At 38.8% G+C, this 18,616-nt stretch overlaps 1 pseudogene across 1 annotated transcript; it reads left to right on the forward strand.

The window, feature by feature from the left end:
- Positions 1-1,217: 1,217 nt before the first annotated feature.
- LOC149105847 (uncharacterized) lies at positions 1,218-18,373 on the forward strand (annotated as a pseudogene). The gene is made up of 18 exons (XR_016201486.1): positions 1,218-1,344; positions 1,609-1,964; positions 7,526-7,690; positions 8,263-8,373; positions 8,916-9,041; positions 9,400-9,496; positions 9,718-9,936; positions 10,070-10,446; positions 10,713-10,880; positions 11,098-11,208; positions 11,422-11,538; positions 11,997-12,087; positions 12,640-13,014; positions 13,228-13,350; positions 13,802-13,924; positions 15,230-15,364; positions 16,256-16,493; positions 17,001-18,373. The product of XR_016201486.1 is annotated as an uncharacterized LOC149105847 (transcript).
- The last annotated feature ends 243 nt before the right edge of the window (positions 18,374-18,616 follow it).

Below are 18,616 nucleotides of genomic sequence, written 5' to 3' on the forward strand. Positions count from 1 at the left end.
GAATCTCATTGCATACCATAACCCGTAAGTAGACGCATCGTGATTTTCTCAGATATGTACAAACACTGAATCTTTAACCTTGTGTGAGCTGACAGCTCTCGTTACAGCTCAATTGTTTAGTGGCTCGACTGAAGGTCACCACTTACGGAAAGTTCGATTGCATATATTTTAAGTGAAGTCCATATTTCTAGAAGAGTTGAAACTACATTTTACACAAGAGGCTTTCAATAAATAAAAAATACAAAATGCGTCAGAGGCAGGTAATGGCAAATTCCGCCATTAGCTTCGATCTAAAAAAAACGAGATTCCGTCAAAATGAAAAAGAAAAAAAACATAAAATGAACAAACTGGCAAATGATCAAATTAACCAAAACAATACGTCAACCAATTGAGGCCTATCTCCTAATGTAGTGACCTGGCGTGTCTTCAAACAATAAGTAAGAATAACCGAAGAACTTAAGAAGGTCTAACAACAGGAAGAACAACAAGCGAGTCTTAACACTGCAAAATAAATGACGGCTCTGACGAAAATAACTTACGACCCTTTTAAATGATATTATCATCTATACAAGAATATGATGGAAGAGAACGCCTTCGAAACTTTCAAATCCCTAGTTACTTTATGAGTTTTCCTCTTTGAAACTGATAACCGTATAAATAAAAAAATCAGACATAATCTCCTCTGTAACTGGGTTGAAATTCAATTGGCATGAAAAAATTCAAAATTGAAATGAACTGAAAATTCGCTACAAGGCATAAATTAGAAAAGCGAAAACCGAACATTATTGATCAAAATTGAAATGTGTAAAGTTCAAACTGGAAAATTTAGTTAACTTAACAAGTTTGGTTTGTTGTGGAGGATACGGGGGCACTGCGGGGGACTGGGGAGAGGGGACATGGGGTGGGGTCGGTAGTTTTCATTCACAAAGCAACAGCGATAATGATCAATTTAGTGTTATTTAAAACAATTCTTGTATTGTAAATTGATGAAAATAAAATACGCTCCTCGGATAGGAGAAGTATCGTCAATTTCTAAGGAATCCGTCATATTTTTTTACACTGGTCATTTTCCTTCTGCCTGTCATCCTCAACCTCGTCACTTATATGCGTCACCCCCAAGATAACTCATTTTTGTGAACGTGCTGTTTAAAATTTGTTAATATCCTATAATTCGACATGTCTTAACAGGTACATTCCAGTCACGCATTGCCCTTGTGATGATTATAATGAGCATGAGAGTGAAGTTCCCTTTCAGTCGGAGCAAGATGTCGTCTGAGCACCAATACGCGATGCACTTCTTTCTCATTTTTTTGTTGGTTTGCCTGGGCGCTCCAGCCACTGAAGGTATGGTATCTACTCTCAATTGCATTCTCTGAATATAAACCTTAATTCAACTTCTCACGGCAAGCTCAAGCGTTTTTGTCTTGTTGATCAGAGAAGAAGCGAGCTGAAAGATGGGGGGAGGGACGCACAGATTAAGGAAATTGAGAATTAAATCTCTTCCCAAAGCAATCAACATGTCCATTGCTGGGAAATCGGCTGTGCATTCAGTTAAAACTTTGTAGGTGCGATCATTTTGAAGCAAAAAGTTTTTTTATTCCTTTACAGCACTCGGATTCAAGGCCGGAAAAGAAAACGTCACAACAAGCTCACCAGGGTTGTTCGGTTGTAAGAAGATTTACTTTCAAACGCCATTTTACGGCGGACAGCAAGTAACGGTTCTCGTCTCAGTTGGCCATACCGTGAAGAGCCAAACCCCTCGGAACGGCGCTGCAGTCTGGGTAGAAGATGTCAAAGCGAGTGAATTTACAATCTGTGTTTTAGAATTTGCTAACGGTTCAAATAAGTTTATTGAGGTAAACTATCTCGCGTTTGAAACGAAACCCCATGGATCTCAAACTGGCACCACATCCTTAAACTCTTGGAGAACCGGAACCGAATGCAAGAGGATCGATTTCCAGCAGGTTAGAATTTGTTTTGTTAAGTGGTTTAGAAAGTAAAAAAGATATATAAAAAGTTCATGAAAAAGGGAGCCTCGATTGTGGATGTGGATGTAAGAAAGAAAAAATACAAAATACAAAATATTAACATCGTCAGTTAACCCTAAAAAATGATGATTACAGTATACGAGTTAATCTCATCAGTATGACAAAAGATGACGAAATAGTATGTAGCAATTGTAGATCAAAGAATTAAACCTGGCCATACACTCAGAAATTCCTCAAAAATGCAAAAAGGACAAACAAGGAAATGCCCAAAAGTTGCCAAATATTGGCGGAAACTGCCTAAAACGGTTTGCCAGTCTTTTTTGTGAGCAGAATTTGTCAACAAGTTGCTAATATTTTTCAAAGGAATTAGTTGTGGAAAAGAGCTTTACTTTATGTAACGAGGTTAGTTACAGCATCAAAAGCGCCGGTCTTGGTTACCAAGGCGAGGTATTTAGCGAAAAATTACGACTCCAAAAACGAGAGTTTGCGTGATCGTTCACCGGTGTGAAAAAAAAAAAAAACCAAAGTGACCTTTTAATCATGTTGCAAAATCATTACCGCAATCTACGGAGCTAAAAAGAAGCACAGGTCTTTTTCAAAGTCAAAGTGAAGTTTCTCCCTGCTTTGAACTGAAGTACAACTTTTTAGAGAGAAATACTGAAGAAGCCGCTTACGATTCCGAGTACCAGAAAACGACAAAATCATAACGGCTTGGACAAGAAAATGGCCGAAGCAAACGAAGGAAATCCGCGAGGCAAAGTTCAGCAGCCGAAGAAGCTCCAGTGCCAATTGTGACATATGTAGAAGACGAAATGGCAGCTTTCAAGGAGAACATTACCTCCCAACTACAAAGAAAAGCACAGCTACAGTACAGCATTCATTTTGAGTATGTAGGCCATGCCATAATGGTCACAATTAATGTTTCTGGTATCATGTTATCCTCCCTCCAGTTAAGAAACTAACATAAAAATATTTTGTATAAGATGGTTCCACTCGGGCGAAATACACTTGCAAAACTTAAACGGCCGTAAAACAGTCGTACTCAAAGCCTACACGACGACTTTCATCCGCTTAAAATCTCCGAGCTGAAAGGTCACGCTAACTCAGAATTAACTGCAAGTTACAGCCTCTGGAAAAACGACGAAGGATGTCAAAGAAGCTGGCTGGGTTTGCATTTAGTGCTACTTCCGGCTTAACTGGGGCATCGTTTAACAACTCCCCAGTTAATATTTCTATCAACTTCCAATCTGGTACAACGGCAGTTCTCGATCGGTAAGCTTTTCTGCTACGACAAATACATTTCGACTTTTTATTCTTGACTCGATGTTCTTTCGAAGAATTTGAAAATTGAAAATTTGGCTGGTATTGAAAATTTAATTTGAGTGTAAAAATAGTTCTTACTTAAAACTGCCCGTTTGCTCAACGTTGTTGAATACCAGTCAGTGCTTTCTGGTTTCACCTCGGGATTTGTGCGATATCGGTTCCTCGCGAGAAATTTAACGTGGAAATCACGAGTCAGGTAATCAATCTTCTTTACTGAAAATTGTCAATCATCTGCCCTTTTCAAACGTGATTTGTGCAAACGCTGACCATTAAAATATAGCGTGAGAGCTCAGCAGAAAGTATTGGAAGCAAATAGCGTCAGGGGATAAATATCTTAATTCGGAATATTTCTCAATAACTGAAGGAGCACACTAAACAGCCGCCTCTCTTGATGAGAGGTTGCCTCAAGTAAAACAGTTGTAATTCAAAAGTTGCCAAGCAAGGCTAAGCGTAAACAGAAAACTGTTTCAATGATCGAAGAATATGCTGTTACTATGTTGAAGTTTGTTGAAATTAAGAAGCGCTTATCAATTGAGACTAACTACAAAGGTTATTTTTCCTTATCAAACACAAATGATCCTAATGCGAAAGATCAAAACCGATTAACAAAAAGCTGATTAGTGGTTTTTGGACTTAAGCGTATTTTTCTCCTTTTGAATAATTAAAATATCCTCGGCTGGCTCTCATTGTGAAAACATTTACACTTTCTGCGCCGTGTAACGGGTTGCGTGACTCACTTTTATATATTAATTTTTTATTTGAGGCATTTTGAATTTTTACCATCCCAAACGTTCCGTCAGTTTTTGAAAAGAGCTGTTGCAATCTCAAAATGTCTGTAAGTTGAAGAACATTTGAAGGCTCAAGCAAGCATTTACGTCATTTGCATATTCTGTGGTGTCACATACTTACAGCATCACGTTACCTATTGCGTTACTTTTTTTGCCTTGTTTATCCACGTGATCTTTCCTCGCGTTTTTATTGGGCAGCGCACTCAGCTTACATTCTGGTCTGTATTAGCGTCACGGGGTAGTTGGAATTTTCAATCGCTAGGGTAGTAAGAGCTTTTTTTTTCACCAAAAAATGAATCTAAATTTATCGGTTACACTGGATTCGGTGGACAAGATTCGCTCAGCGATAAGCGAGTTGCCTGGCAGCCGTAAAGAAGGCAGAAAGAGAAAGGAAAATGGCCGAAATCGAGGCCCAGTCGGCCCTCCTGTTAGAGCGAGAAGAGGAAAACAAGAGAGAGGAAGAAATGGCCTTCGCCCGACAGAAACCTGAGGAAGAGGCGCGGATCGCGTGTTTACGCTTGGAGCGAAAGGCAGCCGTGGCACTGGCCAAAGCGAACGCGATGGATGAGGAACTCGCTCCCACTTTTGCCAACGAATTCCAGAAACCAGATTTGCCACTCATGGATCCATCCCAGCGTGTGCGAGATTTCATCGAGGCACATATAGATGAAGAAAGCACTCGAGGGACACATCCCAACATAAATTTCAAGGAGGAGCAAACCACTGCTGAGAAGTTAAATCCTTGAGCAGCACAGCATATTAATTCAGCTTTCAAATAGGAACTCCCCACCCCCAAGAAGTTAGATCCTAAAGCTACAGAGTTTACTCCATTGCAAATTGAAAGCACTGTCTCACCTATGCCTCTCAAACACCTGGAATCTTTTATTCAGTTTATGGCTAGACGAGACAACCGGCCAGAAAACTACCGCGCTTGGAAAGCGTGATTTGAAAACACGGTGATCGATGTGAACATCACTGCAAGTGAAACGTTAACCCTGTTAACCGAGAATACCACCGGCCAGAGAGTCAAGGAGATTTGTTCAACCCCTGCGCAATGTCTATGTAGAGAATCCTGACGAGGGTTTAAAAGAGGCTTGGAAGAAATTAAGTGAGCGCTTCGGTTCGAATGCAGTCGTAGCTCAAATGCACCTTAAGAAACTGACAATGTTCCCCAAGATCGAACCCAAGGATAATAAAGGCCCACAGGAACTAGGAAATTTGCTGTTCGAACTGGATTGTGCAAAGAATGATGGAGGACTCAGTGGTCTAATAGTACTTGACGAAGCGGCTTTCCTAAAACCTTTACTTGTTAAACTTCCTGATGACCTTCCTGGAAGATGACAACGTCACGCTTACCGATATAAAGTTAAGAAAGCCGCAGACTATCCTTCATTAAGTCAATTCGCTAAGTTCATCCAAGAGATATCAAGCAAACGAAACGACCGTTACTTGGCAATAGAGAACCCTGATAAGAAAAATCTTCACTCCCCAAGAATTCCCTTCAAGCCACCTTAACCTCCAAACTCAGGTGACGGCTTCACAGTGCAAAAGACGGAACTCTCTGAAAACACTCTCAGCGACCTTTTAATCATGTTGCAAAATCATTGCTGCAATCTACGGAGCGAAAAAAAGAGCAAAAGTCTTTTTCAAATAAGAAGCCGCTTACGATTCCGAGTACCAGAAAATGACAAAATCATAACGACTTGGACAAGAAAATGGCAGAAACAAATAAAGGAAAGCCGCAAGGCAAAGTTCAGCGGCCGAAGAAGCTCCAGTGCCAATTGCGACGTATATAGAAGACGAAATGGCAGCTTGCAAGGCGAACATTACCTCACCAACTACAAAGAAAAGCAGAGCTACAGTACATCATTCATTTTGAGTATGTAGGCTATTTCATAAGGGTCACAATGTTCTAGTTAAGAAACCATCATCAAATATCTTGCATAAGATGGTTCCTCTCAGCTGTTATAAACTTGCAAAGCAGACAAAGGGCATCGCCTCAACCGCGTCGTTGGATGGCAAATTCACAAACTCTAGCGACCGTAAAACTGCAGTGAGTCATATTTAAAGCTTACGCGACGGCTTTCATCCGCTTAAAATCTCGGAGCTGACTGGTCAAGCTAACACAGATTCAATTTTACGTTACAGCCGCTTAAAAAACGACGAAGGATGTCAAACAAGCAGGCTGGGTTTGCATTTAGTGCTACTGCGTACATTTGAAGCGGCTCCGGCTCCACGCAAGGTTTACGAGAAATTGCGATGTCAACAGCGGGCCTGCTTCGCCATCAGCAGTCAACGCAACAATCATTTGTGATTTACAGCGAGAGCTCTCGGTTGACTGTTTACCGTGGGGCATCGTTTAACAACTCCCAAGTAAATATATCTATCAATTTGCAATATGGCACAACGGTGGGCTTTTCTGCTGCGAGAAATACATCTTGGCTAGTACTCATTATTCTTTCGAAGAACTTGAGCACTGAAAATTTAGCTGGTATTGAAATTTTAATTTGAGTGTAAAAATATTTCTTACTTAAAACTCTTTGCTCGACGTTGTTAAATATCAGCCAGTGCTTTCTCGCTACGCTTTCTCGAGCTCGCTTCACTTCGCGATTTGTGCGACATCGGTTTCTCGCGTGAAATTTAACATGGAAATCACGAGTCGGGCAATCAATCTTCCTTACTGCAAATTGTCAATCATCTGTCAATTTAAAACATGACTTGTGCAAATGCTAACCATCAAAATATAGCGTAAAAATACAGCAGAAAGTCTTCGAAACAAATATTTTTTAGGGGATAAATATCTGAATACGGAATATTTCTCAATAACTGAAGAAGAACACTAAAAAGCCACCTCCCTTGAAAAGAAGTTGCCTTAAGTAGAACAATTGCCTTGTAATTCAAATAAAGAGTCCGAAAAACATAAGACTAAGCCTAAACAGAAAACCTTTCATGTCAATGCAATCGAAAAACATGAGTAAAATGTCACTATGTTGAAAATTGTTGAAATTAAACAGCGTTTTTAATTTATCAATTGAGACTAACTAAAAATATTATTTTTCCTCATCAAACGCAAATATTCCTAATGCAAAAGATCAAAACCGATTAACAATAAGCTGATTAGTAGTTTTCGGATTTAAGCGTATTGTTCCCTTTTAAATAAAATATCCTCGGCGGACTCTGATTGTGAAAATATTTACACTTTCTGCGGCGTGTAACGTGTTGCGTGACTCACTGTTAAATATTAATTTGTTATTTGAGGCATTTTGTATTTTTAAAATGCCAGGACATTTGATGGCTCAAACAAGCATTCACGCATTCTCTCATTATTGGTCATTTACATATTCGCTGATCTGTTCATGCGGTCATTCACCCAGGCATGCACTCGATTAATTTACTAATCTAACTTCTCTCGTTATTTCATTTCAGCGGTTTTCTACCCCTCCAACCATATTTGTAACTGCTAGCCACCAAGTTCCCAAGAGACCTCAGGATGCCATGGCCGTGTGGGTGGAGGAGTTGCGCGTGGACAATTTCAAAATTTGTCTCAGAGAAGCAAAGATTTTCGATGGACCCCATAAAGGCATAAAGATAGTGAGTAAATTTAAATTTCGTTTTCTGTCAGTCGTCAGTCTAATGAACCATGCTCTGCCAAAGATATACACTTCATCAAAGTTGAATGAAAATCATGATGACCCCTGACTAAAGAGCAGCATTCTAAAATTTTTACATGCGTTATGATGTTACAAAATATATCAGAGGTCAACTTCCCCTGTGACGTGCCTGATCATCTTCCATTTTCAAGCTGTTCCAGATGAGTCTTTTTTGTACCAGTATGAAACATCAATCGTTGGCTTTCAAAAGAAAACAATACAAAGAAAATATGTGTTTGTTAGCTCTTTAATAAACCTCAAGCTACTTGTAGAAACCATGTGGTAGAAAGCGTTGACTGGAAGCAGTTGAATGCAAACACAAGGAGAGTTGTTTCTTTTATCGATTTTTTCCTGAAAAAAGGCTAATTATCAACATCTTACTGGGTTTGCGTATCTTGCCGATAATTTCATGTACTCTTTTACGTTGGTTAAAACAGTCCTTAATTGTGCATGTTTTTATCTCTTTCATAATTGCCAGGTTTTATCTACAATTTCTTTCTTTTTTTTCTGCAGAATTGGATGGCGTTTACAAATCTGAGTGTTGACAATTTTACCATAACCGACAGTCTCGTGTTTACCAATACAAACTCACCATCTGATCAGGATAACTACGCTTTCTGTCAAGTAAGAATAATTATTGCCAGCCCGCAGCATTATTGTTTCTTATCTAAATCCTCTTTATAATAGGGCATCAAAAGGGCAACAACAGCAATGCTATCATAACAATGGAGGAAGTTAAAATTGACTGTTAACATGGACCTATTTGAACTGTGGGCCCACAAAATCTGTCATAAATAGTTTCTGAGACCCAATTTCATTTTCGGTGATCAATTGATCAAACATACTTTTCCTCTTGTTCAAACAGATGACCTGTACCTCATTAAAACTTCTATTTTGACTCGTTCTTGTTAATCTGCACCTCTTTGTTTCTAGGGCTAGGGGCATTGTTTGTGTTGTATAACTATTGTTTCGTTTGGCCAATCATGAAGACCGTTGTAAATGGTGCAGGTCGACCCTGTTCAAATCAAACCCGCTTTGATTTCAAATCTAAACATTAGAATCAGCGCATTATAAATACCAATACGAATTATTTATCAACCTTACCTCTAAAAGAGACTCGCGGAAATACAGTCGATATTAAATTATTTTTTTCTTTTACATTGTAGACAGTGAACTTCACAAAACCATTTTATGCTCGTCCTGTTGTGTTAGTGACGCCAAAACGCACTGACAACAACAACAATGCGAACCTATCTGGGTCACGTTGTAAGGCTGTCACCACTTGGGTTGAGGTAAGGAATACCTGTTGTGATCTTTGTGTGATTTCCGCAAACACTCAGGTAATGGCACAAATATCCCAAGTTCCCTGGGACCCATGAACTTTATATGACATTGCGTAACAACGTAAATATAACAGTTTGTATGGGAACATATACATATAACAGCTCGAGATATAGAAACAATAAAAACAATTAGTTTAACTCTTCTGTTTGTTACTTGTGTTTCTATGCTGCTTTGGGGCCGTTTCAAAGCGATTTCAGTAACTTTTAGTTTCACTGTAACTTTCGTTTATATGAGTTCTTTAAAACTAATCGGGCGGTATAGCAACTTGAACCAGGCCGGGTTTAATTCATCTTTGATTTTATTCAGTATACATCTACAACTGATGCACAAGTGCGTGTGAAGAATTACAACAGCGACTCCAACAATAAAGATGTTATCACTGTCGACTACATGGTCACTGGAGGTAGGCAAAAAGATTCCATCTGGAGATAGAAAAAACACTTGGTATATTTAGCATTCTCTTTCCTGTATGCATTTTCCCCCTCTTCAATGTTGCTCATTGGAGTTATCTTTGTAAAAGCTTGCAAACCCACACTGGGAGGGCAGAAGTGTGTATAACTATCAAGCAAGTGTGTACTAAAATAACATCAGATCGTTTCGTGACAATTGTTTATGTCTTGCCAGACTTGGATCCTTGCATCGACGTGACATGTCATTATCACTGCCTGTGTAAAGCGTTTGGACCAAATGATGCTCGCTGCGTTGCTGTTGACAGTTGTCCATCCTACCAAGAACCAGTCTGCTCATCCAATGGCACAACATACGACAATGAGTGCTTGTTTCGACAGGAAATGTGCATTCAGCGACTGAATTTCTCTGTGCAACACCCTGGTAGTTGTGAAGGTTAGAAATTGTTTTACTCTGAAATTTCTGACGATGTCGAAGAAGATGATGATGATTACGATGAAAAAACCTGGGAAGTTAATCAAATTTTTTTTTGTACTGATTTGTGTTTTGTGCTGTTATTTTCTTGAAGGATTTCCTTTCCAGCGAGGTCGCCGTCACATGCCACACATTCCTTCACTGGGATATTCTCACTGTGAAGTAATTCGCCTCAAGCCTTATATGTTTTATCCTGACAAACCACTTGAAGTTCAGATCACTGTCAATCATATTGACACCAGTGACAAGTCATATGTACATGATGCCGCTGTGTCGTGGGTCGAAAATGTCAGTTATGATCGATTCACTGCATGTGTGATGGCGGCAGGTTACAATGAGCGGAAATCAAAAGCTAACGTGACAGTTGATTGGATGGCGTACCAAGGGGCTCCAGTGGGTGGTGTTGCCGGGGAAGAACGGATATCACAATGGTGGACTGGAACGACTTGTAAATCTGTCAATTTTCCATCGGTAGGTACTTTTTCGTTTCATTTTACAACTCAAGTTCACGAAGAATAAATTCGAATAGCTTACAGTCATCGGAGTTAGCTCAATATAATATGATTTCCTTTGGATCAATGGAGCTAAAATGTCACGTATCACTCAACCATGAAAGCATTAGCCATCCCTAGATTTCCAAATCTTCGCTAATGTTAAACAGCAGTATGGTAACAATAACAACAGTAGTAGCACGAGTAACATCAACAGTAACAGCTTGTGTGTTTTTTTCTATGCAGGGAAGGTTTTCAGTGATACCTTCAGTGTTTGTTACTGCTGCGCACTATCGTTTAGGACTCAAGCGTGACGCTGCCTGTGTGTGGATTGAAGACGTCACGCAATCCTCGTTTAAAGTTTGTTTGAGAGAGCTTCAGAACTACGCAGGATCTCACGACGATGTTTATACTGTAAGTGTCTACACCTGTTTTACGTACCAACCATGAGAAACTAATAGATCCTTATCACTTACTTTAGCCTCTTAACACTGGTCTTTAGCATTGGCAGCTAATTCCCTAGCATACTTTAACATCGGCATATCATACATCAAGAAAAAATATAATCTTGACTTAGACCTTTTCTTATGGTTAATTGTCTTGTTAACATTTATTTATTTTTCTCTTTTAGAAATGGTTGGCGTTTTCTTCTCTCCACAAGCCTCTTTTTACAGAACACAGTTCAGTCTATTTTGCTAACGCCCAACATCCACGTGCAGATTACAACAATGCCTATTGTAAGGTTGGTATCTTTTTTTTTTTACTAAAGAGTTTGCCCAGAATTACGTATACTTTTTTAAAAATTTCAAGAGTTAGTGTACAGATCCTACAAAACAACGTCAATTTAAACAAAACTGACTCAGTTGGTTATTACAAAATTCCGGTTTGGTGGTGGTTAAAGCTAGTGGTCAAAGTTGGATTACACTCCGCTTACTTAATGAGAGTTTTTCTTTAGGATATCCGCTTCACTGAAAAGTACAACAGCACCCCGAATGTGTTTGTTTCGGCGAACCATTCATCTAGCGGTGGAAATCGACAACCAGTACACAATGGAATAACTGCTTGGGTGGAGGTAATCTGTTTCTTTACTTCTTTAGGCATTTCCATAGAAACTGCATTTTTGACAAGCCAGTCGAACCAAATCTCATCTATTTGACAGAGTTCTTGGTTTCTTTGAGTTTTCTTAAACGTCGATACAGAATTAGTATCGTACCTTTTTACAGCCATTATTTTCCATCAAATTGAATGCCGGGAAAATCGTAAAATCCAAGATGGCGTCTCCAAGACGGCTGAAGTCATAATCGACAAAACATTAATTTCATGTTGTACAGAAAGTTGAGGAATATCTGCTACAGGCAAATAATATGATATTGATATGTCTTACCAGAACAAAAACCCAAGGCAGGTATGAGTTTGCTTTTTCTCCCGATGATTAAATAATATTCAGAATATTACCGGAAGCGAAGTGAAAATTATCTTTTGGACTAAAAGTTTAGAAGACCACTGATTATATTTGTTCTTTTTTTGCAGTACATCAATACAACCGGTGTGCGAGGTTGTTTAAAAGAGTTGTATGACACAAAGTATGATCCACTGTCTATCTCATACACTGTCCTGTCAGGTACGGACAAAATAGTTCATTTTTAATTTTATTATTCTCTAGATCGGTAGTTTAGCTTTTTTGATATTCATATTTTATTAACTTCTATCTCCTACGCTTTTTAAAGGAGCTACGTCACAGTTTGCCCATGTTGAAAAGTTTAGGTTAAATATTTCAAATCCGTCGTTTGTAATCCGTGTTAACCTCCATTCTGGCCATCCTAGTTCCTTGATTGTTTATTATTACCTCTTTGAAGCCTGTATCTTAGTATACGACGATTTTCAGGTCTCTTTCAATTTAATGGTAATTTTTTACGTGGCCAAAAATAACTCAAGATACTGTGACTGTGGCCCTTTAAAAATAAGATCGTATCAGCCTAATTTTTTTCTAGTTTGATGGTCAGAAGTTGATTTCATAACAAACGAAGTCCAATGTTTCAGTCAGGAGTAAAGTGCCAAAACATGTGGAGGTTTCTCAGAAACATGACAAGCAACGATTTCCTTTAAAAACACTCAAGACATTCTTAATGATTTCTCTTACTTTTTATGGATTTATTGTTGTTTATATCTACAGACATTTGCCTGCCAGGATGGACTTACTTTGGTGGTCATTGCTACTTTTCAAGCCCCGCATGCGCCACATGGTTGACTGCTGAGTCAAACTGTTCTGAGATGAACTCTGATCTGGTTACAGTGCACAACCAGGAGGAAAACGTATTTATTCAACACCGTCATGCTGGCGATAGATCATGGATAGGGCTGAATGACCGCAGTGTTGAAGGCTCTTTTGTGTGGACAAACAAAGAAATTAGCAGTTTTAGGTTCTGGGCTCCAAAGCAACCAAACAACTGGAACAACGAAGACTGTGTGCACACTCTTGGCGTGAGGCACGGATATACTTGGAATGACGTGCCATGTGATAACTGCTTCAACTTTACTTGCTTTACAGGTGATAAATCTCTTGCTCAGTGCGGTTAAAATACATTGTAAACTACTAATAAAAAATGGTAAACTTCCCATAATTTAGTCAGGATAATCTTTCGCGCTCAAAAAGGTTCCATGGTTCATTTTCAAAATAATTTATTATAAACCAGTACTGTAAACACTATTCATGTATTTGATGACTATTTCATTTTTTTTTTTCCTAATTTAATTTTTGCAGATCTGGAGGAATGCTCCACCAACACTCATAACTGTGACGTGAATGCAGATTGTGTGAATACCGTGGGCTCATATTCCTGTAAGTGTAGAGCTGGATATACCGGAGACGGACAAACTTGCAATGGTAAGAAATCTACCAACCAACCATCAAACAAACAACATATTAATGTTGATACTGAATTTAATAACAATCTCACTTTATTTTCAACAACTATGAAATTTCTCTTGCATTGATAGGCTTAGAAAAAACTGTAACCAACCGCACTTGTGCAATAAGAAAGCTGATAGAAAAAAAGGTTCAACCCTGTAATAACTTTATTTTTTAACAGTTTCGAAGACTGCGCCAGTGGTTTATAACAACGGTAATGTAAATCATCCAAAAGCAAAGAATGAGTCAAAACGAGTGGAAAGTAAAATTAATCGTTTTTTTTTTTTCATTAAAATATTCTGTGCTTACCGTAAATTTTCGACGGATTGTTCTCAAGCTGTATGTTTCTTTTTCAGTTTCGGTGAAATGGTCAGACTAACGATAACTCAACGTTTATCCATATCTACTCCTTTTCACCTTGTTTCAGACATAGACGAGTGCTCTTCAAACTCTCATAGCTGTAATGTGAATGGTGTTTGTAACAATACTCGTGGATCTTACACTTGCGCGTGCAAACCTGGATACTCAGGAGATGGCAAAAATTGCACTGGTAAGTTATATCTGCTTAACAAGAACTAAAAAAAATATTGCGAAATGAAATGACGCCACATGAAAATAAAGCTATACGTCTACAGTGTGGGATGAGTTTTCTTCTGCTCCTAGCTAATTTTTGCGATTTTCAAGTTGCATTTTTTTCCCCGACTTTCTCCATTGTCGAAATTATACAAACATGCCTCACATACAGAAACTTGTTCATGCCATTTATTTAAAACGTCTCTTTCGATAAAACGATGAAATTGCTCATGGTACAAGGCAGGTGTAGCTGCTAAAACTTGACAGAAAAGGATCATCTGAAGGCACGACCAGCCAAAGTTGGGCAGGGCGTAATTGTTCCACAGTGACTGGTTACTTGATTACCGTGAAGGTAAAGTCTGTATACGAGCCAAGTGGGTCATGGCACCAGGCCAGAGCTTATCCTGGTTTCTGCGTAGCGAGAAGCGATTACGGATATTTCTATTCCCCCCTCAATGGGACGCTAGTCCATCGCAGGGTTAACCCCAACATTCAGTTCGCCGGTACCCATTTAAACACCTTGGTGGAGCGAGTTAAGTGTCTCGCCCAAGAACAAAACGCGGTGTCTCCGGCCAGATGTCAAATCCGGGCCGCTCGATCCTGAGACGAGTGCATTGACCATGCATGAGTCTACCGCGCCTTACCGCGCCTTACAGCTTACCGTAAAGTGCAACAAAAAACGCAGCAAATGCCACTTTCTGAAAATACCAAAATTTGATACCCAGCACGAAGAACCAGTCTTTCACAATCCCAAAATTAGTTCCCGCAAAAAACAAAAAATATCGCCCATCTAAAAAATTAAACTCCCGCAAAAATGTCTCGCCACACGTAACCAATTTCTAGTATGTAAAATATATTTATGATTTTGAGTGAGCTCAGTCTCGTTTTGGATGTAACAGAAAAGAGTGTATATTTATTTTCGTTCTATTCACAGAAAAAAAAAACCTCAAGGGTATAAACCAGAAATCCCAATAATGACATTTCTCATACTTTCTTTGGACAACGTGTTCTTTTGATATGCAAACATGTTCTATTGACCGGGCACAGCAGTATGGCTATCGTGACAACGCTCTACAACAAGGGTTATTTCCCTTGAGAGGTTTTATTGATAAACATGGTAAACCTCTGATCACGACACGTGTTATCAAATTTACGATTAAGTACTACTAAAGTACTACCAACGAAAACTCCTTACTTCAGAACATAAAACACTTTTTGCGACAAAGTACAAAATAATTTATGTTTGTTTTCTTTCTTCTTCCCTGTTCATTATTACCCACAGATATCGATGAGTGCGTCAGCGGTGTACACGACTGCCACCGTTCAGCTTCATGTACAAACACTGTAGGATCCTACACATGTACGTGTAACCATCCTTTATCAGGAGACGGAAAAACCTGCAGGTACACCGCGGCAGGTAAGTGTTTCACGTTAATTGTGCTTCAATTCAGGTAGCAGTGGTTTAGAATTAAGTTCAACTTGTCCACCAAATATGATGTCAACAAAACAAACAAAAACTGAGATTTCTTGGTCATTGCTTTCTTTTTGGGATGGTTTAAACAAAACCAATTCTCCAAAACTAACTCATGAATGATGCATCTCAGCCGCCGATGTTGCAAATTCGAACCACTCAAGGAACCAATCAGAATTCTCCTTTACAATTTTGATCAGTTTGCCATATTGGATGACTGTTACTGTTGCAACTAAAAGAGAACACGACTCAGTAATGTTGTTTGCTACCTTCTCGCTACTACAGACAAGCTTTTACATTAACATTAACCACACTTAGAAAGGACAGTAATGGGGTGTAAAGCTGAAACCGCCTACGTGGACTTTAACTATTAGAAGCTTTTTTCAATTCAATATTTAAAAAAGCTGTCAAATTTCGTGACATTATCTGCCGCTGGTTTTTTTATTGAGAACTCTAACGTCAGCGCTGAGCATTGGTAATGATATAACGTTTTCCTGATAAATACTCTCCGAATATTTTCCTGTTCGGGATTTTAAATCATCTATTAGGAGTATTGATCACTGCGACCCAAAATTTAGAAGGAGATACTCCAGATAAAAAAAATATTTTAAGTTGCCGGTGGAATATAACGACCACATATAAAATATCTTTCCGAACAGACAGTACATCCAGTTTAGTTAGCGTCACATTTACGGTGCAAGCAATGATGGTCATCTTATAACTGGTGAAGATGACGGTGTTATTTATTCTTAGCAAAACCAACTTTCAAAATAGTCCACCAAACTAACTGCTAGGTACAAAATGGATCCAAAGAACGTTCTTATGTTATTTTTGCAGCGGGTCTTAAATATTCCAGCGTTGTAGGAAACAGCCAGAAGTTTTTGACATGGCTGGATAAATGGTTGAAGCCTGTGACTCGCCAATCCTCTTACTGGAATCGCTGTTACCAGGCAACTGTAAATGGCTGGTCTTCCTATACCTTCCATTCAAACTGTGACGGCAAAGGTCCAACTGTCACAATCATCCGTGTTGGAAAATATATTTTTGGAGGATACACAAGTGTCTCATGGAGTAAGTGACATGATCAATTTCATCTTATCACAGACAACCCAAGCGCAAGCTGTGAGTCAGCCGTGATCATATTTGGCAGTAGCGATCACGGAGAAATATGGGAAACGAGTTTTAAAAAGAATTAAAAAAAGAAATATTTACAATATGATGTGGGATAGTTAAGTGCTAGAGAAAATTATTAACAAAATGCCTTATCTTACTTCCATGGTGTATTACTTGCTGTGTTTACGTGCCTCTTTTCTGATTCGTGACGGTTTTAGAGAGATATCGGAATGGAAGAACTTTATAGGAAGCGGTACAACCGCTTCGAATCATTAAGCAAGGAAACAAAAAAGGTTTATACCAAAGAAAGGCAAATAAGTCAATGATATTAAGAATTTTCTGGATAACTCATCGAGATAAACAGGCCGATAGAAACACTTGCATTTTTATATGACATGGTGTTCCTGGCTAACTGACAGCTTTAAAGCTCGATATTAATTTTATGAAATTTATAAAACAGGGCGTGGAGATCATGTTCAGTCTGAAACTGGGGCAGCTGTTTCCAGTCTCGCACCGGGCTTGCTTACCCCAGATTGGTAAACAAGTCATTGGTTAACAAGCCTGGTTGGCAGCCACTAAAGCTAGATCAAACAGGAAAGTATAGTTATCGGAGAGCATATTCCATCTACAGCTGCTCTTACTATGGACCAACATTTGGAGGAGGATCCGATATTTACATTGCCAACAACGCTGCATCAAACAGCAACTCATACGCCTATAACCTTGGACACACCTACAGCCCGCCACCTGGCAACAGCTATGGATCCTCCTTTGCTCAATCATTCCTGGCGGGTAGTGGCAATTTCCGACCTGACGAAGTCGAAGTCTTCTATGAAACTACCTGAAGAAATCGCGGAGCTTGCAGTCTTAGTTTTTTACACACACCCTGTACAGAGCAACTAAACCTTTGCAATTATTCAAGTATATATAGAAACTGTTGCTAAATTATAGAAGCGCAATATAATCAGAAAATTTCAATATCGCCGATGATATGTCAATCAATAGGTTAGTACAAAATCGAGTAGTCACGTATCCTTAGTCGAAGATAAACAGTTTACTTTGAGCGGCTTACTTGTTTGGTAATTGCCATTAAAGGATAGTTTCATGGCTCCGTGTTATAACAAGCTATAACGGTAGCCGAGCTACTGACTTCTGCGAGAACTGAATTTCCTTTCAGACTTTCCCCTCAGTCACAGTAACACGGTGATAGCAGTAATGTTTCTCATTAGAATTTCTTACTCTACGTTTTAATTAATACCTTTATTTATCCACCAATCGAATAAAAGTAGATAACGTGTGTGTGTGTCCAGAGCAAGACCTTAGCCGCCGAATGAAAAAATTTAACGTTTAACTGACTAAACTGAATTCGAAGTTTTGCTTGATAAATCCGCTGACATCTTGATAAAATTTGGGCATCAGTCTTTCTGGTTTCACAAATTATAGTCTGTAGTTGCTGAACTACATGTGGCTCAGTAAAAAAAATGAACAAGGTAGTAGTTTATAGTCACGCTACAACTTGTACACGCGCTGAACCGTGAAATTATCCCTTAAGAAGGAGAATCTTGATGCTGAGTTTCAATTGATTGAATTCCACGAACATCATACCAGGATAAGTTGCAAGTTACAGGATTCCAGCTGGTTTTGATTTCTTATTTTATTCAAGTAAAGGATTTAGAAAAAGGATATTGAGAAAGTATAATAGAGTAAGGATTTTTTTTGTGTTTTTTTTTGTTTGTAGTAATTATGAATTGTCTTTTGAGAGTGTTAACGTAGAAAATAAACACGTGTCAGGCACACCGTTATAAAAGCTTGTAACAATAAAATAGAGCAGGGTGAAAATAACGCGTTGTTTTGTGTTTGTGTTCGTTCTTATCTAGGCGAAAAGAAATCTTTTTTATCACTGTTCTTGAGAATTGCCAAAGTCTAATTGCCTCTGTGAAACCTGCCTTTAGGGAAATCATGGTAGTTGTATTTAAAGTTTGCAATGAAGTCTTGAACTTGTTTCGGTACAACATATGGAAACCACTCTTCAAACGGTGATAAGAGTGATCACTGTGCCAACAATCGCTGAGATAGACCTCAATT

This window comes from Orbicella faveolata, unplaced genomic scaffold (assembly GCF_042242905.1).
Source record: "Orbicella faveolata isolate gen_17 unplaced genomic scaffold, um_ofav_v1 contig_34, whole genome shotgun sequence".
NCBI classification, from domain to species: domain Eukaryota; kingdom Metazoa; phylum Cnidaria; class Anthozoa; order Scleractinia; family Merulinidae; genus Orbicella; species Orbicella faveolata.